Source organism: Notothenia rossii (genome assembly GCF_949606895.1).
Source record: "Notothenia rossii genome assembly, chromosome: 5".
Lineage (NCBI taxonomy): Eukaryota > Metazoa > Chordata > Actinopteri > Perciformes > Nototheniidae > Notothenia > Notothenia rossii.
Window position 1 is genome coordinate 25,067,858 of NC_136903.1, and position 25,713 is coordinate 25,093,570.

The window sequence follows — 25,713 nt, forward strand, 5'->3', positions numbered from 1 at the left end:
CCTCATGTGAGAGTAATTGTCAGTAAACAAAGAAAACGTTTTAAAACACGCTTAGCCGGTTAGAGTTTTTCTCTCTGTTGCGTTTCTAATAGACAAAGACACATCTGTTGACTCTTAGATGGCAGTCTGTTGGGGATGAACAGTTCCAATAGATCTCCTACTTGTCAGAAGTCTTGTCTGTTGCCTGCATGTCTTTGGTTTACACGTGTATAACTCTAAACATCTTCAGATGTGGGTGACCAATGGCACGAAAAAGGTCAGGGCTATATGGCTTGAGGAATGTGGCAGGTTTGTGCACATTTGACTACATTTTTTTTTATTTAGTAAAGAAAACATAGACAAGGTAATAGATTGTTTCATCTGACCTCCAAGCTAACTCTATAACATGAAATAGTCGTGAAGTATAAATTGAGAACAAACAGCCCAAATTATTGTCACCCCAAATCAGACAGGCGAGTGGTTGCATTTCCCAAGGTAACCAAACTGCTCAGGTCAAAAGCCACTTAAAGCTCCACACCTGGCTGCCAGACTCTGGCAAGACTCCAACACTCTCCTTACTTTAACAAAGCCCAACCTTAGCCAAAACCCCAATCAGTTTTCTTCTGTAATACTTACCTAAAACCTCAACTTACACTAACCCCAATTAATTGTGGCTTTGACCCTTAACCATAACCCCACCAAAAAGGGCAGCACTACAGGAAACACATGTAGAAAGCAGATAGACATAAACTTGAAGAACATAGAAGCTTGTCTACATCAACTTCATGGTTTATATACATTTTAGTTGAACATAATTTAGTTCTGTATCGAACACAGACTGTGTGACTTGCCAATGTTGAGATTGTTCATGGAATGTAATCAGTGTGAGAGAAATACCACTAACATAGCCAACTGAAATCAACGCTATATGTTTGAATGTACTCATTAAAGCTGCACTCATTGCAACAAATGACCAGATAATCATAAACCAACAATGCAGTTTTATGGAGCATTTGAATATCCCTCAGCTCATGTTTGGGTCAAGTTCACTGTTTTTGTTGCAGAAAGCATTATTTCCCTTTTTTAATAATTTTGTCCTTTTTGGTAACAATTCATTCTGATTTTACCTGCCGAGCACCAATAAGGCTAATCATTTCAACTAGCTGGTGAACAGTGGAGCATTTAGCAGTGAAAGAGCTGGATATGTATCTCAGAAGATGCAGACTATAGTGACTATTGCCACTGAACATTACCATGGATTGATACTGTTAGACGCGTGCGCTCTCCAATTACGACCACAACATTCTTGCTATTAATACCATTTATTAAACCAAAAAAGGCGTGTGTTTGCATCACCTGTGCCGGTGAGGTCACTTAAATTCCCTGTGACCCATTGCACAATCCAGTGCTCACAATCAACAACAAAAAACATACAAATAATGGGCACAACAGAGACCAATAACAGAGCGAAAAGAAGCAATACTTTTGCGCTTGATTCCTCCAGAAACACAACTCTAAATTACATACGAACCTGTTTGAAAGCATGTTAACCATACAGACTTTCAATGAAAATAATATGCTCCCAATGGCTAAACATTACAAAAAACAGGGGGGTAAAGATCAGAGGCTCAGGGCAGAGAGGCAGAAAACAGGATATGGCAGCCCTGAACGCTGAGAAGGGCGACAAGGAGCGGGTTCCACGCCTCAACACATACACAGACCGGAGGTGTTGGCATGAGGTCAGACACGGGTCAGAAGTTCATAAATAGATGCAACACACATTTGGACATATGATTCATGTCCACAGAACAGAGAGTGGAGCGAGTCCCAACTGGACCTGAGTTTTCACTGCAGCTGTCCCTGGTTCAACTTTCAGACAGGCGGTGTGTCAGTCACACAAAGCCAGAGTCACCAAGTTATGAAACACGCTAAAATAGTTGTGAACGTAATGGTGTATCGACACATTGACATTTGATGATTGTGAATGTTACAAATGTGTGTCCCTAAAGTTTGAGAAGAAAGTTCTCTTGTTTTTTTTTCATAAAAATGCTGAACAATTACATAATTATTTTTGGATTATAATTTAATAAGTACACAACAATTACCACAGTTAAATCACTTCATATACACCACATAATACACAAATAAATTAAACCAAAGATTTAATCAAATAAATATTGGTTGGCTGTCCTTACATGCAAAGTTCAGTGTATCTAATTTAATAAGACATTTTCGATCTTGTTATTGTTCTGTTTAAATATTTTTCTCTAAAGTGACTTTTTAATCTAAATAATCACTTTGTTTGCACTTTTGGCTGACTTTGGTGTGCTTTCCTGGCACAAAGTTGTATTTTCTCATCTTATACTGGCCTTCTTCATCACAACAGCACTAAACAAACAATCATGTAACCTAGTAACCATCCAAAATGACACAACTGACACGTGGACTCGTGCAAAAGCTTGGCAGGGGACAGGGCTTTTGTGAAAATGACTGTAGTGATGGAAGAGTCCCAATTGAATACTGGATTAAAGAAAGCCTGTCTGACAGGGTGGGGATTCCAGCTGGGCACTCATGCAAGTTCAACACGAGGGACAGACAGAGGGCTGAGCATGAGCAGGAGAACAGCAGGGATTTTGTAAAAAGTAATTTCCATAATCCAGATCTCTGTAGTTCCTTGAACCGTTTGAGCTCAGGCCAAACTGCCACATGGATTGTGGGAATCTTCTTTTCCCCAGATGTATTCTGTGTAAAGTCCTATTGAATGTGGTTTGATGCCCTGGGTGTGGTTGGGTTCTGTTTTATTCTTGGCTTTAGTGGATTTTTCCGAGGCAATGGGACAATGGGTTCAGTTCAGGCTACAGCACTTGGCTTTATGAGCGACTACAACCAGCTTCTGCCTCTCTTATAATTGGCTTTTAAAGGGATAGTTCTGATTGTTGTAGTGGGTGGTATGGGGTACTTATCCATAGTCAGTTTATTACCTTCAGAAAAAAATCAATAACAGTTTACGTTTAGCCTATATTTAGAATATTTATATTGCCATACTCTGACTGCTCTTTATGACTTGGGAGTGAACTGTTGGAAAGCTACCAGACTACATTGACAGTCATTTAAACTGCAGAAAACAGAATTTGCCAGTCTACCACTGCTTATCAGTTATTTGTGTGTGTTTATAATATGACTGTGGATCCCATCTATCCAACCATTGTCTGTCTCTCAAAACTGGGGACATTGTCCACTTTCTACAGTAAGCTTTAAACTCAGAATGAGTAAGTTATAACATGGTGTCAAGATACCTCACTGAGGCTCTTAGGCTAGTGCTTGTGTAAAAAAAACAGCCACAGAGACGAGCTGCTGACAGGGCCTTTGTCAGAGAGTGCAAGGTTACCACAGTAAACCATTAACTCACACCACAGTAGGGCTGACTACAGGATTTGGGGTAACCCAATGTGCTGCTCTACGCCCTCACTCGCAGTCTGAGACTATTGTTAATCATTTGGCAATCATCATTTTTTTCGTAACAATCAATCCAGCTGAATGCTAGTGCAACTTCTGTTTGAATTATACAATTTAGGAATACTGTTGCTAATTTGTAATTTAATAACTCACTATTTATATTCAGGTGTAATTTTTTGAGTGAAAATAGAAACATTTCCTTTCCTGTCTTAATAATAAGCTCTGTGGTTCTTTAGAAGAGGGTGGGTGGGAGGAAAAAAACGAACAGACAAGGCCACAGATCAGAGCTAATGTCAGGTCTAGAGCTGCAAGCCGAATATGATTCACACACAGTTATAAGCATATATCTTCAGGGGCTTACGAAAGCTTAGCCTTTAGTTGAACAGAATTTCACAGCCAAGGGAACTGTCGAGGCTTTCTTTTCATACAAAGCCAAATGCAGTGCTGCTAAGGCAAGCTTGTACATTCATTGGCATCCGAAAATTCATATGCCATAGAAATGTATTTTCTTCCTAAAAACAATATAATTAAAAGAAAAACACTATCACACTTAACTGAGCTCCTTAGCATACTACAGTAGCTAAAGCAGGTGAAAGCTAGCTGATATTATAGCCACAGCTAACTGTAGCTAAAGCAAAATTGTCCTTAGCTTAGCTTTATAACTACATTTTTGTTCATTTTGAACCTTCAAGTAATTTTTTTCTAAAGCTAAACATAACGTGGTGGCGAAACCATGATGTTATGAAAACTTCCAGCCAAGCTACTGCTAAAGCTAACGTAACTTGCATAGAAGCACTTTTGACTATTACCAAAACCTTCCGGTCATTATATCAAAAGCTAAAATGAAACAACCTCCAAAGACCGATTAGAGATGACTCATAACTGTGATTATGACTCACTCATTATTTGCACTTAAGATGAACCTCCTTTCTTACTGTGTAATTTGTACACGGTCTGAAGATGTTTTATTATTTCAAACTCTTAGTTGAAACACAGTCTTAAAGGAGGATGTTTCAATATAACTTGAAGACTACTGAAAGTTGATAGCAATACAAAATATCCTCTTTCATGTGAAGATTATGAATATGATTGTTTCATTTCAAGTGAAAAGAAAAAATATTGCTAAATGCATATGTATGATGTCTATGTGGGCCTTTTCCCACAAGCAACATTGTCTTATAGCCTTACTGAGATATATTAATGTATCCAGGCACATTGAAGAAATCAAGTTGTGCCAGAGGCGTCTCTGATCAAAGTATTATTTCATACCTTCGTGCCTCATGAGGAGCCAAGTCTGTAGAGCCTCGTCAGGCCAAGATGAATAGCGGACATGACAAATACCATACAAGGCCGCTTCAGTGAGCTCATGCCTCAACTCTGGGATTATCAGATAGCTGGACTCTGACGTGATTCTCTCCTCTCCTTTGTAATTGAAATGCTGCATTCTCTACCGGTCTGTTTTTCATTTCACGACCAGATCACAATTGGCTGTAATGGTGTGCGCACTTTAGGTATGTAACACTTTGGTTGCAAAAAGAATTGTTTAAAGTGTATACGATCTCTTAAATCCCAACAAAGCTTTTAATAGTGTAATCTTGCTTATTAATGTTTCCAGCCATAGATTAGGAAATGGAATTTATCTTAATTTGGAACATGTGTTTCTTTTTAATGGAGAACATGATGCTGGTATTTAGGCCTTTCAAAGGCGCAAGCTGCCAATTTCACACACATTGTTCTCCATGACCTAATTTAAATTAAGAGCATTCCTCTTTCTTGACTGAATGACCCTGTGGAAACTAGGATGTAAAGTATTTTAAAGGGGCCTACTTTTCTCTTCCTACCTGAAGTGCTATTTATTAAAAGAGTGTAGAACATATCGTCCGTGGAGATATTTGCCTTCTCTTGAATATAATGGAACTAGATTTCACTTGGCTTCTTGTGCCATGTACTTTCATTTTTTGTGAATTTTCAATTTAATTTAACAGCAAGAGTTTTCATATCTCAAATTCTTACCTAATCTATTTTAAGTGTTAATCCATGGATTGTTTTTTTGTGATAAATGACAGACCAGCTTCAATTGAACCCTATTTAATTGGTGACATATTTTGACCGTAATTAATGTGCAAACTAGGTTTTACTTTATAATAGCATGTATTATTTGAGCCAAATACAGGCAAATATACTTGCCTTTTAGTTGATGGTTTACCATTTATAATGTGTGCTTACATACATTCTCTAAGTGTCATTTCAGAGCACTGCTTTTTTAAGAAATTGGGGTACATAGATTTGCAACAACACTAAATAGTTAACAGACCAATCTTGCCCTCAGTGGTGATAAATGTTTATATCATTTAGCCTCAGATAATCCCTTCAGATTTCATTAGTTGTATCAGTTGTAGGTGTTGAGAGGAAGGACTTTTTAAATGTCAGGAGAGCTTATAGAAGTCTTTGTTCATTTGATCCCTATCTATGGTTGCAATACGATATAGGCTACATAGCGCACAAAACACAAGTGTTGGGAGTGGGATGAATGAATGGCTCTGCACATCTTGTCAAGGGGTGACAAAGCAAGGCAAACAACAGAACAAAAGCAATTTTGTTCTTTCAGAAGATAAGGAATTAAATTACTCTGCTGGCCTTTGATAAGAATTCTGTTTAAAAACCACCGCTCAATGTCATGTTTATTCAACACATGGTTTATGTAGATAATGCTTCACAGAGTTTTCCTGATTGCCATGTTGGTTTTGCATGATTGTATGCAGTAACGTGTCCGCCATAACGGAAGCTTAGTTTGTGTGGAGTTTCTGCTTGTGTGGCTATTCCTCAAAGTAACTGGAGTTTAGCAGAATGCACAATAAAGACGTTGCTGTGTGTGTGTTTTGGTTGAAAGGTGGGGTCGGCCTCAGAGATGAGCTCCCAGCTCTCCCAGTCTTTGTGTCCCAGTCGCTCATTACAAGCTCTCTTTGTGCCAGCATAGAGATCACATGTCACAATATTTGAACAGCTGCACACGATAGTTGTGTGTTTGCTCTTTTCCGTCGACACAGAGGGCAAAGATCTGGTTTGATAAGATGGAGTGTGAGAATTTAGAGAGCCGTGCAGTAAAAAAAAAGAACAAGACAACATGGTTTGGGACTGATCTGATGCCTGTATTTTCTACGACATATTGGTCTACTGGTCATTGAAATATCATCATAATCCGTATACTGTGCTATCAAATATAAAATGAATGTGCTAACAAGAATAAACCATCAGAAAGAGTGATATCTTAGAATGTACCACAGAGTAAACTCTAATTGAAGCTAGATCAATGTGTTGCTATGAGACACCAGTAATGGATTGTGTTAGACAGCCTGTTGTCCTGTCAGTGAAAGCTCCTTTCATGCTGTCACTTCTCACCTACCCCATTAAGCTAAATATGTCAATATTAGATCTGGGAACATGATATCTGCACTTCTACTTCATGTTATTATTGTGAAGGGTGTATACCAAATGCTTTACTAGTAAAAGTATTTTAGAAAATGCACTAAAATATCAAAAGTAGATTTGATGTGTGATGTTTTTGGATTATTGTTGCTTCTGCAATAATGTGTTGGGTAATCTTTACTGCTCAACATTTTTAAGGTGATGTTATTTTTAACAAAGTTATGTACTGTTGGGTAGTTTAAACCAAATAGCCACGCGCATTCTAGGTGGCAATGCATTTTCAGCTGATCCAAAAAGTAAACGAGACGTAGGAGAATTCGCAAAGCCCATAAACTAAAGGAACACTTTATCTTTCAGTTTATCAAAAATACTCAAATTCTAATCATCAAATATAGAGATACATGTTTTTCACTGAACACGGAAGTTAAAAAGATGTTTAATATGAAAATTAACTTAAAGGTAGGGTAGGTAATTCACTTCAGAAACGCTTTTTGTTTCCATGGAATGCTCTTAACATCTCGATAGCAATGAATACATTAAATGCTTTGACAACAAATATATACAAATATTTCTTCTGTGGAAGCCGTGGCGCTGTAAAAAGCACGACCAATTATCTGCCCCGGCCCGCGGCAGATGACTGGATGGCCTACCTGCCTGTCAGCCTTCCATCTCGTGCACAAACTTGTCTCGTGCCCTCATTTGTCATGTGCGCGTTCGTGTGTGTTGGAGGAGGGGCTTTGTAAGGAAGTCTGAAGGAAGGGGCAGATTTTTTTCGGTTGTGTACTTGAGCTGGGCCCTTTCTCATTTCTCTAACTCCCCTCCTCAACTCCCCTCCTCGACTCCTATCCTCGAGACTTAGTCCCGCCCACAGGAGATGCGAGCGGAGGAGCCGAGGAGGGGAACCGAGGAGAGAGGAGGGGAAGCAGCAGGCGGTTAGAGAAATGAGAACTCCTCTCCTCTGAGTGGTCATTTTAAAGAGACGTCCATTAATGATGAAAGGAGGCACAGCAGCCCTCTGTCTGATGGACAGATGTGTTCATGACGACTTATATATTTACTTTTAATTCATTCACAGTGCGGTATAATGAGACAATAACAGTCTACAGATGCGGACACACACACACACACACACACACACACACACACACACACACACACACACACACACACACACACACACACACACACACACACACACACACACACACACATATATGTATATATTTGTATAAATATATACAATTTCTGAATCAAAAAGGGCACTCTCATAATAACGTAACACTATCAGAGACTGGATATATCGCCCCCCCCCCCCCCCCCCCCCCTCTCTGGTCGCTACAATGAGGAAAATAAATCACGGGCCAAAAGTTTTATTTACAAGTATTAAAAGTAAGCAGAGGACACCAAACCAACTGAGACCTGTCTGTTCGCTGCATCTACGCACACACTGTACCACACACACCTACACCACACACGCACCTACAGCTCCTGCGTATTTTATTATGTGAAGCGCTAAATAGTTTTAGAAAAATATAGACTCTTTGTTTGTAGATATCTACTAAACTAAAGCAAATAAAGAGAGTGGGCCTGTTATACTGAGTGATATATATTATACATACTGCTCTGCTTTCTGCACGGACCTCACAGCTGTTCTCACTGTAAACATCGCGTCGCGATGAAAGCAGTTAATAAAATAATACCCAGGGGATGCATGCAGAGCTGTCATTGGTTGAGATAAGTCCGGCCGTGCGTCACGACTCTTTGAAACATCTCTGTTCCCGGAAATGCATCCACGAAGGAGCCGTGGAGGACCGTGGAGGACCCATCAGTGTATTCTCGGTTATAGCTCCTCCAGAGAGCCTCCTCGACGCTCGATCCTCGGTCCTCGAAGTGCATTTAGAGAAATTAGATGTCCTTCAACATGGCGCGCTGAAATTCATTTCCGGGTCACTACCGGAGGACCGAGGATTCGAGGAGTCGAGGAGGGGGATTTGATGAAATGAGAAAGGGCCCTGGTTTCTCCATTCTTACCTACCCTAACTTTAAGCTGTCAGGCAAATTGAGTTAAAAAATTAAAATATTTTCCACCTAGATGTTGTCAAGTGAAGTTGCATATACATATAAATAGTACTTTAAATGAATACTTGAATAAATCTTACTTTTCAACACTGGTTTGGTGTACGGTGCATCAGTTAAAACACTTGAATGTGCGATACTGATTTAAACAGCTGTAAAATGTAGCAAAGACAGCGTCAGTGCGGTGGTGGTCACAGGATATTCTGTGTAAGTACTATAATCCACCCGTAGTCAGAAAAACATTTCCAGTTTTTGACTCCACGTGTACTTTGACTTTTAAATAACTTGAACCCTTCAGCCATCTCCCTCTTGCAGACATGTCCTGTTGTGTTAGTAACTCCCAGATTGTGCCTCAGAGCCTGAGGGCTGACAGCAGGAGGCTGCTTTGTAGATATGCTGCACAGAGGGATCTGAGAAAGAAAATCATCATCACAGGAACTAACACTGGCATAATCCCAGTGCATCTGAACATTTTACAAAGTAATGAGCTTGTCTTTAATCTAGGTCACATATGAAAATAACCGTTTATTGTAAAATCTTTGTCTGTCTCTTGAAAGCTTGTGATAGTCAATTTCCTGTGACAACAATGATCATTGATAATAGTTGTCAACAAGTAAGGGAATGTGTCTGTGTGTTTGAGGCCATGTTTACACGGAGACGAAACGGGTTGTATTCTCTACAGCAGTGGCCCCCCTTGGGGGGGTCGCCAAAGATCGCAGGGGGGCCGCCAGACCTCAGATGATTTGAGGCCTAATATCATATTTAGAATTAAAAAAAAAAGAATGTAGGCCTACATATCATTTTTTTTTACATATTGTAACGCAATACATGATTGGCGCTAAAAGCCTTGTCTACATTACAATAAAATATAGAAATTAATTGATTAACTAAAATTAAAATTCAAAAAATTCATCTGATACTCCTCCGATTGGCGCCAACATTGACGTTACTGTGTCAGCTTTCATAATAATAACAGTTTGCTGCGCTTGCTAGCTAGCGACCGACTTCATAAGGTGAATATTTTTGTCTTACAATGTCTGAAAAACGTAAAGGAGATGAAAGCTCATCTGCAATCAAAAAGAAAATGAGGAGCTACCTAGAGAGCTATCTTAACTTCGGTTTCATGGAGGGAACGGACAAAACCCGCCCAGAGTGTGTGATATGCAGAGAGAAGCTAGCCAACGAAAGCATGAAACCCAGCAAAATGAAGAGACACCAACAGACCATGCACCCAGAAACAGTCGGGCGTGATCGGGACTTTTTCATAAAGAAACAACACCTTGCAAAGGCAAACAAGCCAATGGATATTAGAACAGCGTTTGTTAGGGCTGGCAGCGAGGCCTCTTTTGAATGTGCACTTTTAATAGCAAAGGCAAAGAAACCGCACAACATTGGCGAGCAGCTCATTAAGCCAGCTTGCATTAAGATGGTTGAGAAACTGTGCGGCCCGCAGGTGGCGGAGAAGCTAAAAACTGTACCACTGTCAAACAATACGGTGAAAGACAGAATTGAGAAGATGGCAAGTAACTGCGAGTTGCAGCTGCTCGAAAAGCTTGGAAAGGGGCCATTTGCCATACAACTTGATGAAACCACAACTAAGTAAGTAAGTAAGTAAAAGTTTATTTCTAAAGCACCCCTCCCAGCACGAATGCACAGAGTGCTGTACAAAATATAGCAGTCAAAACAATTAGGCCAATATGGCACTAAGGCATAATAATAACAAAGCATAACATGACAGGAAAATAGAATAAAAACTTAAAAACAATATACAAACATGAAACCAAGTGCAAGAGGACCAGTGATCGACAGTGACAGGACAGTGACGTGATGAACGGCCTAAGACTGCTCAAACGCCTGCTTAAATAAGTGCGTCTTTAGGTGTCCCTTGAACAGGTTGAGGGAGTAGCCGACGAGGCTGTGCTGATCGTTTTTGTGCAATATATCGATGGGGAAGATTTGAAGCAGGACATTCTTATGTCAGTCAACCTTACCAATACCACACGGGGTGAGGACATTTTTACTGCAGTGGATTCTTACCTCTCATCCCACAAGCTTCCCTATGAGAATTTAGTTGCATGTTGCACAGACGGAGCTGCCTCAGTGATGGGGAAAAACAAGAGATTTAACAGTCGCTTGAAAGAAAAGGCCCCACACTGCACAATATTTCACTGTGTGATACATCGCCAGGCCCTGGCCAGCAAGAAACTGTCAGAAGACCTCAGCGAAACACTCTCAACTGTTATTAAAATAGTCAATTTCATCAAAGGTCGCCCCACCAACAAGCGTCTATTCGCAGACTTGTGCGAGGATGAAGCGCACCAAACCCTCCTCCTGCACACCGAGGTGCGCTGGCTCTCACGCGGCCGAGTGCTGGCATGCTTTGTAGAACTGAAGGAAAAAATTGAAGAGTTCCTACAAACTCGTAACCGCGCACTGTCAGAGCAAGTGACTGAGTCATTCTGGATTAAAACAGCATACCTGGCCGACATCTTCAGTCTCTACAATGAAACAAACAAGCGTCTGCAAGGCGTGGAGTCCAACATTCTCCAATGATGCATTTGTGCGCAAACTGGAGTACAGGGTCGGGAAAATGGAGAGGGGGGAGCTGCAACAGTTTCCACTACTGCTGAAACAATCCCAAAACAATCCTGAAACGGTGACTGTGTCTGTACGTCGCGAGTTCATCCGCCATATGAACGCACTGCAAACGGAAATGCAATCACGGTTCGCTGACATAGACGAGTATGTCTCCAAGGAATTGTGGGTTTTAGATCCCTTTATTGCCAAAGTTGAGGATGTGGAATACCTGGATTGCGAAGATGAGCTCACCGACATCCAAGCTGACTCGCTGTCAAAGAAATACTTCCAGGAAAAAGGATTCAAAAAGTTTGGGATTCTCAAAGGACCAAGCCTCGCTCCAAAGATCACACTGCATGCCACGACCAGGATTATACTCCCATTCAGTACGACATATCTATCAGAAACAGCCTTCAGCGCACTTGTTGCCATCAAGACAAAAGCACGCAACACACTGGACGTTCACAACGACTTTAGACTGGCTGTCACTCACATTACACCGGACATTCCATCCCTGGCTGCGGGCGTGCAAGCCCAAGGTTCACATTAATGAACCTACTTGAACCTCGTCTTCTCTCTGCTACCTGTTCCATGGCAGACAAGCATTTGATTTACCTGTTTAATATGCCAGTTTTTAATTTTTTTTAATATAGGCCTATGCAACCATATTACCATTTATTTATGAGACATAGTATATTCTTTTGAAGTGTCCTGTTCTTCGACATTTGAAATAAATATGATGCATACATTTGCAAGTTAGTAGCTAATAAAAGCATACAAAGACAGAAATGTATCCTTTTTTCTTTAATATAAATGTTTCTTCTGCGCGTAAAGTGCCGGTTTCAGTTGGATTATTTGTCACAGTTGCTCCGATCAGATCAGTCTCCTCCATTTTGTAGATTATTTACGATTTTTTAATCCACATAAACACATCGCCAAAATCCGGCTTACTTTGAGCATGTGTTTTAAACAGTTGAATCCCTTTGTGAATTGTTTCCACTTGCGCCGTCCTTTAATTTCTTGATACAGCGGGCATCCAAATTAATTAATCCTGAGTCCAATAACCAATAAAGTCACTCCAATAGTGCTCCTTCATTACGCTTTCATCCTCCTTTAATGAAATACTTCACATTCATCCAGTTTGTGACAGTAGTTGTAGCATTTTTGAGACTTTTAAACTTTCCGCTGTTAGCAGGCACGGCTGTCACTACCCGATCTGCCCCCCTGCCCGATCTGTACTGCGCATGTGCGAGATGGTCCGCCATACTGGACAACTACAAACGGCAACTGTAATAGGACACTTCACACAGTGGCGTTTGGCAAAGCAGAAAAAGAACACAAAAAAAGCGGGAGAGATGAGTTATTGTTATGACAACGTGACTTCACTTTTATTTAACAACTCTTTTTATTGGGTTCTTTTATTTGGGGTTAAGTACATTGTGAGAATAAGTGAGACATAGATTTAACTTCTGTTAGACAGCTATATGCCATACATTTTTGCCTACATTCACAGTAAATATTTATTCAGTATGATAACTGCCAAACAGAAGTTAAATCCATTTTCTTTTTGTGCTTTGGCAAACGCCACTGTGTCAAGTGTCCTAGTTGGGTTGCCGTACGGAGTTGTCCAGTATGGCAGACCATCTTGCACATGCACAGTACAGATCGGGCAGGGGGGCAGATCGGCAACAGCGATAATTAAAGTTTCAAAGTTTTGGGGGGTCGCAAATTCCAACAGGAGTCATTTAGGGGGGCCCTGGGTGAAACAGGTTGGGAACTCCTGCTCTACAGTTCTCTATTGTATGGAAGGTTTGTCCACACGAGGCCGTAACAGAACCGCGGAAATGGAGCCCTCAAACGATAACGGCTCCCAAGGTGGGTAGATCTGCTGACGAAACGCTCTGGGGGGCAAACTGCTTGGTGTGTACGTCCTATACGATCATTTCCTGATAACGATGACGCCATAGCCCCGCCCCTCCCCACCTCTGCTCCTCACCCCCGGGTCACCCGCGTCATTGCTGGTGTGTTTCGCCAACAACAACAACAACAATGGCGGATCACAGGGTTGCTTTTGTGCTCCAGGCGCTACTGACCATGCTACAAATGTAAGTGCAAAATCTACAGCTCCCCTAATACAACCATCAGCAACAAATGCACATGGAGAACTACATGAACTACATGTTGCTAAATCCACCGCGGAAAATAAACAGAAGGGCAACCAGGCAACCATGCTCGAATTCGCTGCTGTTGTTGTATTTTGTGGCGGAAGTACAGCGCCACTTACATAGTAATAGACGCTGTAGTAACATATGTACTACAGCGTCTCGTGTGGACGGACACGTTTCTTGAGCCGATTCCGTGTGGATGGAAGACTTGTTTGATATCGACTAAGGTTCGTTTTCTTCTCTGTGTAAACGTGGCCTTATATTAGTGCCTCCATCATGTTGAGGTGTTGGTTGTGCATGTGTATTTGTCTACGCACTCAACCTAAAGACAAAGAGGTGTTTGGTTACTGTCCTTGGGCTGTGTTTGTGCTCAGAGTCATTGTATAAGCTGCAGAACGTGATCCACCATGGCCACTTTGTATCAAGTTCAAAACTCGACTGAAACCATGACCTCAGCCTGTGGAGTTACTGAGTCAACATCTGCCCATATGACTTGCAATTAAAATGCAAAATGGGGGCTGAAAAGCCAAAAAACGTAGTGTTAGATAAACAGTACAGGCTGGCTGGGTCTGTTTTCACATTATAACTCAAGGTCACGGTGGGGGTCAAGAGCGTTTCAGCTTTGATGCATAATGAGAAAAGAGCATATCAGCGCAGCTTATGTTGTCTTTTTGACAAGCTCAAGGTTTTTGATTACGGATGGACACAATCCTCCTGCAGGCCCCTGCCTGTGCTGTATAAGCGTAAGTTATTTGTTCTGAACCTTGAGGTAATTGTGTAAACCGGAGCTGAGCTCTGCATTTTCTCCGGCTGTAATGAGAACCCTTTGCTCAGGACTATGTTTACTGACTACTGATTACAGTTAGTCTGCTCAGGCTGGAAAGTACACAGCAGCTTCAGAGTCGCTGTGGGAACAGAGGGGAGGGAAGGAGAGCAGAGGGGAAAGGAAAGAGACAGACAGGGAGGAACATCGGCAGTGCAGCGCTGAACAATTACAATTCTGATCTTGTCACAAGGACACTCTGTTGGGAATCAGTATTTGTTATGACAAGAAGACTGATAAACTACACTTTGTTTGTCATGCTTGGCAGGTAACACTGATGGGACTTGACTTTGTGACGTTCAGAATTCACAATCAAAGCTACTGTGAGAATTGGAAAATGTTGCAAAAGCAAAAATGTATTTCTCAATGTAAAGATTAGAGTTCATGGTTGCTTGACGTAATGGTAAGAACATGATTGCAAGACTTTCAAGAAGAATGCACCCAGAAGTCAAACAATGGAAAACTAAATTGTCCCTCCCAGCTCCCTTTCAGTCGTTATGGTAGCAAACACAACAAATACGGGTATTCATTCATTCAGTGGATCACAAAAACTAACAGTACAAAAAAAAAGAGAGACTTATCTATGGATGGATGTCAGTTGTTGAGCCATGGCAAAGGCCAAGATGTGTCCTGTGGCCGACTAGGTAAGGATTGTTGTTGTTTTTTGCCTAGCCAATTGCCAAAAAATATTTGTAAGCATTAAAATGCGTAGAGAAAAAGGGGTTAATCACCACAGCAACAATGAAACGTGAGCATAAAATAATTGACAAGCACAAAAAAATATTTTGGCTAAAGGGTTCGTTAGTATACAAGATTAGCCATGGAGAGACAGACACTACGCATCCACAACTGAACACATTTACTTCATAAAATACATCAAAATCGAGCCAGTGTGGGTCAATGTAACAGGAACGCAATAGTAGAGTAACATTATTCAGTACATATTGATTGTTTTGACCAGTGCCAATGGTTAAAATGGACACATTATTGTGTTGGTGCTATTGACGCATACTGGTTCAATTTTCAGTGATGACACTATGTCAAATGGAAAATGCATAATATTTGCTAAGCATACACATGTGTACAAATGTATCAGAACACATCCAGCACATACTTTGAAAACATTTATGTATTTATGCAGTATATTGGATTCTCAGAGGTGTCATTAGACAGCTGTTTTTCTCTGGGATGACTGCCTGTGAGAATCTGATCTTCAGAGATTCTTCACTGTTCACTGGCTTTATTTCAAGACAGAATGTTATTATCATTTGATGTGTTTATATTTCCAGCAGGAGAGTGTCATATACAGTAGTGTGTCAGCCAGACAAATGTTCAGTAAAGCAGTGCAGAAAATATAATTTGTATAATATGATAAAAATTTCCCAAAAGCATGTGAGTTGAGTTCGGGATCGGCTGAGTGTTGCTATTACATAACTGAACCCGTGGCTTGTCTGAAACAAGCCTTTATCATAACTAATGAAGTTTTGTAATGAGGCTAACATGCAGCATAATGCTTCATGTACACAGGCTCTCTGTTGCACTGCGTTCTGATGTTCTCACAGCCATCATGTGACTTCATTGCTCTGCAGATGAAGGAAATGAACTGAACCATCAAGTAAACATCAATGCCTGGGTAGAGTACAACCTTGTGGTACCATGTAATTTGACTTATTAAACCATCTAATTCCTTGGATTTAGATGCAATTACCCATTTCCATGCTCTGTTGTGTCTGGTATGTTTTTACTTTGCCAGTGTATTAACATCAGTAGGGCAGGCTTGATAGGTGATCCTATTCAATTAAGATTAAGTTATATTAAGATTATGGTCTGTAAAAGGGCAAAACATGACGAGTAAAATAGGAATCCAACATGCGTACTAGCCATTTGAGTAAATTGAAAAGCATGTCATCTTTAAAAAGGGCCTAAATTCATTAACTGCTTCTTCCTGTGCATGTGAGAAGACATTATGGGCTGTTAGGTGAAGCGCTTTATGCCCCGTTGAACCAGAAAATGTGTTTGCGGTCTTTACTTGTATGCTTATTTGGGTGTATATATAAACACAGAACTGAACTGGAAAATTGAGATTGTTTTTTTCCAAACAAACAGTGGAAGCTCAAACTTTTTTTATTTGTGTAATAGAATATATTTTCTCACACAGCTGTGTTGTTCTCCTAACAAAAAATGAGACACACTTGGCAATATCTCAGCCACCAGCTAAGCTTTGAAATCTCTTATAGGCCGAGACAGGAAGAAAGTCTTGTTGTCATGGTAACTGATCATGTTTAAAGCCTTGTTTGTGCCAGCTCAAGGGTAAGTGCAGTGATCTGAGGCAGACTGCCAGTCATGAATTGGATAGTTTAACGCTGTAGTCATGAACATTAGCATAAAGGTTGCAGACAAAAAACAAACTGCTGACAGGCATGCATTGATTTAATTTATTGCATTAGGAAATGGATGTTGTATGTTACAAGTTGAGTAGTATTTAATTTCTGTTTAGTATTCTTCTGCTGCCTACTGGAGAAATCCTCAGATCTCAGACCACTCAAGGCTGTCCCGCTCTTACCGTGTTCACTGTGAAAAAGAGATTTGCTAAGTGAATTAGTGTCTGTACATCCTGTTTGTCTTCAGCTGGACTATGGAAAGACTAATTCTTCGGATGAGTACCCTGTCCTGACTGTCAACATTTCTGTGTTCGCTTGGAGCTGAAATGCAGCTTTAGGGCAAGTCCTGCAGCTAAAGTTCCTCCTATTCAAACTGAATCAAATACACTTTTATACAATTATATATTAATTGGTGGGTCAGTTAAAAAAATCCTCCTTTTTATTTACCCCATACTGGTATATTTCTATTGTAGCAGTGGAAGAAGAACTCAGATAATTTACTTAAAGAAATAACTACTGGGAATACAAGTAAAATTCCTGCAATAAGAGAACGTATACTTAAACCAGCTCGAGTGCGCTAGAATTTGAAAGTACACAACCAAAAGAAATCGGCCCCTTCCTTCAGACCTCCTTCAGAGCCCCTCCTCCAACACACACAAACACGCACATGACCAATGAGGGCACGAGATAAGTTTGTGCACAAATGGAAGGCTGACAGGCAGGTAGGCCATCCAGTTATTTTAGCTGGGCCGGCTCAGATGATTGGTCGTGCTTTTTACAGTACCACAGCTTCCACAGATGATATTCTTTTATGTATTTATTGTCAAAGCATTTAATGTATTCATTGCTATAATGTTAAGAGCATTCTGTGGAATATAACAAAAGGTGTTTCTGAAGTGAATTACCTACCCTACCTTTAAGTACAGTATTGGATGTTCTTAGTTCAATTATACTACTGTGCTATGCAGGCATTTCATTTTAAATTCAATCCATCCAATGGTTGTCAAGATATTTTAGTCTGGAGCAAAGTGGCTTTCTTGCTGCTTAGTCATTATTGTAGGAAACAGGATTAGAGGATGATGCAAGGTGACCATCTCCCACTGTGTATACTGGCACACACTCAAACACACACAAGCAGACACCAACTGAACTTAAAAAATGCTCACAAATGTATAAATAATATAACTGTGACATTTAAACAAGATCTTCCCAGAATCGCATCAGTATTTTGGGTTACATGAATCCAGCCAGTGCTGTAACCTTAACATGTACTTTCCTCTGGAGCTATGAGCGCTAACGCTGCATGGGCAAACATGACGTAAATCAGCTCCAGTCCGCCGCCCCCGTGCATGATGGGAACTGAGAGGAGACAGAAAGTTGGGTGGTGGTCAGGGATCCAACACAGGAGATAAAGGCTGCAGAGTTTAGGCAGATTAGAGAGAAAAGAGCAGACACTGCGGTCAGGTTTCAGGAGGACTGGCTGAGCTGTGCTCATTTTGAGCCAGTCTAAATGTAACTGTGTGTTTAGGAGACCTCAAACCAGGGCCGCGTGAGGGCTGAAGCAGCAGTGGTCAGGGTGCGTCCACACTGTTCCCATTTTCTCACACTGCTCGCTGTTAAATGTGTCCGTGAGCTGCTGGCATTGTACGCTATAAATTCAACCTTCCCTCAAAAAAAAGAAAGAGTCAAAAGTCAAGGCTGCGACCCTTTGTCCCCGACCCCTTCGTGATCCTCTGCACCACAACCTGACCTAACTATGGCTGTGAAATTAATGACTGCGGGTGTTTAAGAGTTAAAGATAAACTGCTGTAGATTTCTGAATTGGATTGGCTTTGAGTGGTACCCATGGTGAGCAGTGAAGGGGTCCAAATATAATATTCCTTCCTTTTTCCGCAGTGTAAGCTACACCATTTTCCTGAGTGAAGAAGACACTGTTATTCTTACGATACAACATAAATATAGCCATGAATATCCAAGCAGACTATTTTTATTATTTATTTTGCATATCTGTGAATTTTCTTCTTCTTACACACCAATACCCAACACAGTCTCAAGGCATTTCGTGTTATAGTCACGAAATTAATCTATTGATTCATGTTCACCAACACGATTTTCGCATTTTTTCCTGTCACACAGAACGATTTTAAAAGCAATGTAAATAATAACAAATTAGAAGGAAAAAGAGATTTAAAAAAATACAGATTCCTTTATTTTGACACAGAATAATTTTACCAGCAATGTATTTATATTAGTAGTATGCTTCGTGCCTGCACCAAATAATAACAACTTAGAAGGAAAAAAAGATTTAAAAAAATACAGATTTCAGTATTCTGAGGCTCTGACTGAGACCCATTTATTTTCCCCGCGGACGGCAAAAAAACTCCGACATCATACTATTTAAAATAAAAGGGTTAGGGTTAGGGTAAGATATTGAGTAAGAAAATGTTTTTATGAAGCACACAGCTTCCGGTCTTCCAAGAGCCGACTGGACAAAAAGACGTATTGCAGGCACGAAACATACTACCATTAGAAATACATTGCTTTTAAAAGCGTGTGTGACACAAAAAAAATGTGTTGGTGAACACGAATCAATAGATGAAATTAATTTCGTGACTATAACACCAAATGCCGTGAGACTGGGTTGCAATACCATAGGTGTGAATTCTGAAATCTTTGAGCTAACTGCTAACGTCAGCATGCTAAAGTGCTCGCAAAGACAAAGCTAACATGCTGATGATTTTCAGGTACATCATGTTTATCGTGTCACTACAGGAAAAGTAAGAGGCTCACCAAAGTCTTTAGGATTCATCATCCAGGCGCCATAAATCCAATAGCAAGATTCAAAATCAGGATGAATAACTGCCAGTATTTTCAGAATATTTTGTATTAATAGGCTACTACATTTCTACCTGGTATAAAGATTTCTTTTAAAATGCATGGTGAAATTAAGCTGTTTTTTGCTTATTTATAAAACATCTCCCCTCATATTTAATCTCAATATCTATGTTTATATGCTTTAAAAAATAACTTCACGAGACCATTTTTTACGAGGAATAATATTCACAGTATGAGATGCCCTTACACTGCCCTGCATTAACTCCCTGATCTCTCTCTCCTCCTCCCAGTGCTCACTGATCCGTAACATGTCTCTGATGGTGGGCCATAAAGATGATCATAACCCCTATTAGCATCACTGCTCCTATCATCCTGCCTACACCATTAGGCTTGCAGTGAGGAGGCAGAGAGAATAGTATGTATATTACTTGATGGGATATTGGGGGGAAAGCCAGTGACTTCCTCAACGGGATAATAACTGACACACTACTCTCTATATCTGGGCCTCATTAATTGCGGCTTCATCTCAGAGGACTTGCTTTAACATGCTTGGATCTACAGCCTGTTGTAAGTCAACACAGCGTGCACTAACATGTCAACCCTGTTCTGTCCCACCAACTGAATGATTAACTGCATGGAAAATTCATGTTTAAAACTGTATAAAATCATGTATTTGTTGTTGTTGTTGTTTTTAGTGGATCAGTATAATATAACCTACAATTGTTTTACAGTCCTTAACCGTGATGAATCTGTAATTTTATTTTTATTTTGTGTTTTTTTTTACAAATATTGGTCTCTTTTGTCATAAACTGAGCAAGCAACAAAGCAGCCTGTTTTATCTAGCAAACTATATTTTACATGGCAATGGCATATGAATGGGGAAAAGCAACGTGTGACGTGTGATCATTATTACATTTCATTCCACATTTGTTTTTTTTAACATTGAAATACACCTTTATGTGTGTCTACTGGGTGTAGAGAAACAGATGGCTTGGAGACAGCGTTGCATGTTTTATTAATGAAGTTCTCGGCTCAGTTATAGCATTAGAGGAAAACATTTCTGCATAATACATACCTTTCATTTTATTTGGAGTGTGTTGTTTGAGCTTAATTTCTTATCGATTCGGACAGCTTCTGTACGAGTGAATTCTTGATATTCTTCAGACAGCAAAACAGTTAGATCCAAGGTGGAAATAGGCATTGAATCCTAATAAATTAAAACATATTTTGCTTGGAGGGAAGACTATACTTTTGGTGGATATTTTTTATTTAAATACCACAAAACATTTACTATTATCTTATTAACAAATATTTTAGGATTCAATGAAGACATTTTAGACACAGGCCAGAGGAAGTGTATTTCTTAAGTGGTGCTTTGTTCTGAGTGTAATGACACGTCAAAGGCTTTCATATCTCTGGATTTTTGTCGTCCAACCTTGAAAAGTGTCCAATTATCAGTATCTATTTTTGTCATTGGAAATAAAGCTTTATTTGCATTCTAAAACAAAAAAAGAAAGAATAAAAGAAACAACCCCAGATGGCCCCCAACACTGAGCAGCATGTCTACTTGGGAATAGTGAGACATATTTCAGAGTTGCTCAATACCTTGCAAAGACAATACATGACATCAGCTCAGAAAACTCAACATCCAGTTTTCCCAGAACATTTCAGTCTGGACAACAAGCCTGCGCCATGATTATGTCATCGCTGGGAATGAGTGTGAAATTGAAAGAAACATACTTTCCCCCAAATGGGATGTAAAACACTCTCTTTCCGAAATCTTTTATAACCATGATGAACATGGAAAGCTTTTTTTTACTCTTTCACTTAACGGCTAAACGTTGCAGAACATTTTCCCTCAGATTTCAAGTCTGTAAAACGCTTGTAAAAAGTATGACAGCGAGGGCTTGTCATTATTCAATTATGGCACACAGACTGTTCTGCACATTCCCTTCTTAGTTTCTGTATTTGTCTCACGTTTAGTGATAGTCAAATAAAATGCGCATTGCACTACAATATGTGAAAACAATAACATAAAATATAAATCAATTAAATATATATAATTAAATAAATAGAAGTTAAAGCAATATATAACAGTGCTGTCTTCAAAAAATAATGTATTATATAACATTTAATTATTGAGGAAAACCAGATTATTGCTCGAAATGAACTGTGTAATACAAAGTAATGCAAAAGTGATGTAATGTTTGCACAGTGGAGTAAATGCCTGGATTGTGTTGACAAGTATAGTCCGTATTTCACTCTTTGTTACGTTTTTTTACGTGTTATCAGCGGGAACAGTCTGCCGCTGTATTGAATATTTCAGTTTTGAAAGGTCCGCTGTTTTATCATGTTAATGTTGCCTTTGCTTGCTGTATGAATGTTAGCAGCAGTCCATCTTCCATCTGGTTTCTGCAGTGCTTTAAATAACTCCCTGCAGCCCCTTGTTTGAGAGGTTGAAGTGTCTTGGGCCAGCGGGTCAAGCTGCCACATATGATGGCTCTCGTATGTCTTGCAACACTTGTGTGTTATTTCTGTTTTCTGGCCCCTGGCAATTTGGGGGACATTTTTGTTGCAGCATCGCAGAAGAGAGCCCAAAGTGTTGGAACAGCTGAGCATAGCCAGACATATCTCAGATCAGCCAGTCCTATCAGTCAGTCAAGTGGGATCATCCTTGACCATCTAATATCTGCACTTCAGCTCCACCCGCCTGAAAAAGACGCCCATTGTGTCTGAGGATCCCTCACATTAGTGTGGGTGTGTGACATCACCCCTTCCTCTCCCTCCCTCCTTTTTTCCTTTTAATGCGTCACACCAATCAGCGCTCAGGGAGACTCGGTTACGTGAGAACCCCCCCCCCTGGTTTTTGGTTGCCATGACAACGAGCACCGGTCCAGGCAGCATCTTGCTGTGGTGAGAGAGAAAGGGGGGAGAAGGCAGGAGGAGAGACGGGGAAAGGGAAGGAGGAAAATAGAAGAAGAGAACAAACCCCAGCCAAAGGAATACCTTGCGCCTGTCTCCCCTGTGGACAGTGAGTACTCTGCCTTTGTTGTCCTCAGCTTTATGATAGGCGAATTAATGGAGATCTGATGCAGTCTGTTGTCATCTGTCATGATATGGCACATGCCTTTGAAGATTTCTGGGATGACATAACGTGTGATTCCTTTGTTATGATGGGAATGTGTGCAGCATGCCTCACCTTAGGTAGACAGCCCTTTGTCTACATGCTTCAGCCACTGATCGTCAGTGAATGGCTGATGACAAACCTCTGTGGGGAACAGAGGCGTGGTGGGAACTAAGGTGCTCAGTGCAATTAGAGGCGGTTTCATAATGTGGCGAAACTCTCTCTGATGTATTGTGTGCCGGCAGCGAGCCTTTTTAAACCCTTCCAAGTCTGTCTCCCATTCGCTCCGTCTTTTTCACACAAGCAGACCTTATTTGACATCCTGTGCCCCCCTTGCGGTTTGTTTAATTAGCAAATCCAACTAGGACAGCTTGTTCTGATTGGAGAACTCATGTGAAACGTCTTTTTAGTGGTGGACAGTAAAGCCTTCCTGGCTGCAAGTCTCACAGTCAAAGTATTTTTGTTTTTACTGAGCCACGGTTTGAATCACATACAGTAAGAGGTATCACAGAAAGACATGTGACTATGCTAATGTTTTCAATTACATAATAAAGTATATTGTGCCCCACCTTAACCGCGGATTTCTTTTCCATCTTTTGACTGATTATAACTAATTTCTTTAATGATAAGGTTGGGGAATCCCTGTTTTGAGTTGAACACAATTACAGTTTTTATGCACTTACTTAGCTATGCAAAAGTACAGAGCCCAGTTCATATGCTACAGAAGGAAGTGAGAAGATTTATGTTTTTAACTCCCCTGAAAGAATGCATGACATAACCCTCATAATAAGCAAGTCTGGAGCTACACTAATGATTATTTCATTTTTAAAGACAGCCATGCCTGCAAACTACAAAGACTACGGAAGGGGCTCTGGCTGAAATGTGTGGGAAGTCATCATAGGAAGCACCATTATCAAATACAGACACAAGTGGGGAAAGGCAAGAAAGAATACAGTCAAAAAGAATTGCTAAACAACTGCAAAAATATGCGAAAGAAAACCACAAATATACCAAAAAGGGTCACAACAAGGCCACAAAGAGAGGCTGAACTTTTACAAAGAAACAAAATGGCAAAAAAGAGACAAAAATACCATATATTGTTTTTAGGAACTATTGGGAGTCTTTACATGTCTTGGCCAGGGTGCCACTCCCATATTGTATGTGTCACCACCATAGGTCACCACTAATCCAATCCTGTATGATCCATCTATTATACTATGTATAGTCGTGGCATATGGTGCCATATTAAAAACTTATTTCTGTATCTCTTCTCTTAACTATTATCCAATTACATATCACTGAAGCTCTCCCCTCTTATGGCAGAACAGAGGTTTTGCTTTGAACACTTTTAAATACTTGCTAAAGGGTCTGTAAAATGAACACAAATATTCTAACAGCTGATCTTTCCACGTGGCTGTCTTCAAGTGGAAGTTTGCACAACATCTTTGTGAGGGATTACATCTGCCACACGTGTCTCTGTGATGTCTCAAAAAGCAGCCACACAGGCCTATCTGTCCAGTGACAGGAGGCGACAGGGAGGTGTCCGCCTTGCTGGATGCTCGAGAGGGAGAGACCGACTCTGTATTTTGCAGAGAGCTGATAGAAGCAAAGGGGTTCCTCCTTCCAGCATCGGCTTAGAAGATGATCCATGTTGTCATGAGTTATCATATTTTGAGAATTCTTGGTTTTTGTTAGCCTTCGATCCAGTTGCTGGCAGAAGCACTTTGGAATCGGCAGTGACTTTGATAGTTGAGAGAGTTTTACGAAGAGCCTGCATACCATTGACCTTTCCTTTTAATCAGCCAAGACACTTAGGATAATCATTACAGCTTTTAATACATTCTTTGGATGTGCAGTCTGGGTTGCTCTGATGTGTACAATATGTTTCTGTAACATGAGTATAATCTTGGATTGTGTCGTAATGAGGACAAAACAAAGCAGTGTATCAGCGATGCATATTTCTGTCTGTGGGAAGCCGCCAGAGACCCACTAAACTGTTTTTCATGTGATATCTTGGCATTTGAAGGCGATTGTTTGAAACTTGTAATTTTCTCAACTTGTAATCTTAAGTGGTTTTCCACCAAGGCAAACTTCAGCAATTATAAAACCCACTGCGCTATCCATTTCTATTCTTTGTTAGAAAACAAACAGAAATGGCTGTGTTGGAATTGAATGGGAATGGTGTTTTTCAAGATTCCATACAGTGAAAAAGACTCTTGCACAGACACACAAACTCAATTGTAACTTATCTTTAATTTTAATGCTGCCTATACTAATTTTATAGTGGCCATGTAAAATGAATGGGTGCCCTAAACAACGTGCTCATTGAATTACTCTGATAACTCAATAAACAAACCAGCCACTATGTAGTCAGGAGACAATGCATTGTTTTTTTTAATAAATCCTAGAAAGACTAAAGATATGTTTTTCATAGAATTTGATTTTTGAAATCTACTTGACTGTTAACAGTGATTAGTGTGTCTGTGCAATCATTACATTTGATAATAATTCGTCATTAAGCACTCTTAAGGGTAATCAGTTGTTGACAATGATCTGTCCTAACGTCTCGTGTCAGGTAAATTTCATATTTATTTAGGGTGCACAACCACACACATCATATCAAAGAATACTTTACAGCAAATGAGAATTGTTGTAAAAACTCTGCAATTCAGCTACATGTAAATACCCGCCAGCCTTCTCCTGTTGTGTAAACCAGTTCTAATGTTTCTGACACCAATGAATGCAGCAGCACTGTTACGTCACTTTAGAAGAGACCAATCGGATTAAACCGAGTTAAAACGTGCAGGCTCACTCCAACGTCTAGCGGGGGGTTTATTATCTAACTATTCAAATATATCCAGATTTATGCAA

General features: G+C 40.2%; 1 protein-coding gene across 2 annotated transcripts in view; it reads left to right on the top strand.

Moving 5' to 3' along the window:
* Nucleotides 1-25,713, top strand: part of mical3a (microtubule associated monooxygenase, calponin and LIM domain containing 3a) — a 102,828-nt gene that overhangs the window by 5,203 nt on the left and 71,912 nt on the right. The window contains exons 1-2 of one of the 2 annotated variants that reach the window (XM_079681770.1): nt 13,509-13,619; nt 20,009-20,285. The exons of the other annotated variant lie outside the window; for it this stretch is intronic. The gene's annotated coding sequence lies outside the window, so the exon portion shown is untranslated. Of the gene's footprint in view, nt 1-13,508; nt 13,620-20,008; nt 20,286-25,713 lie in introns of those variants that run through there. 2 annotated transcript variants of the gene reach the window in all.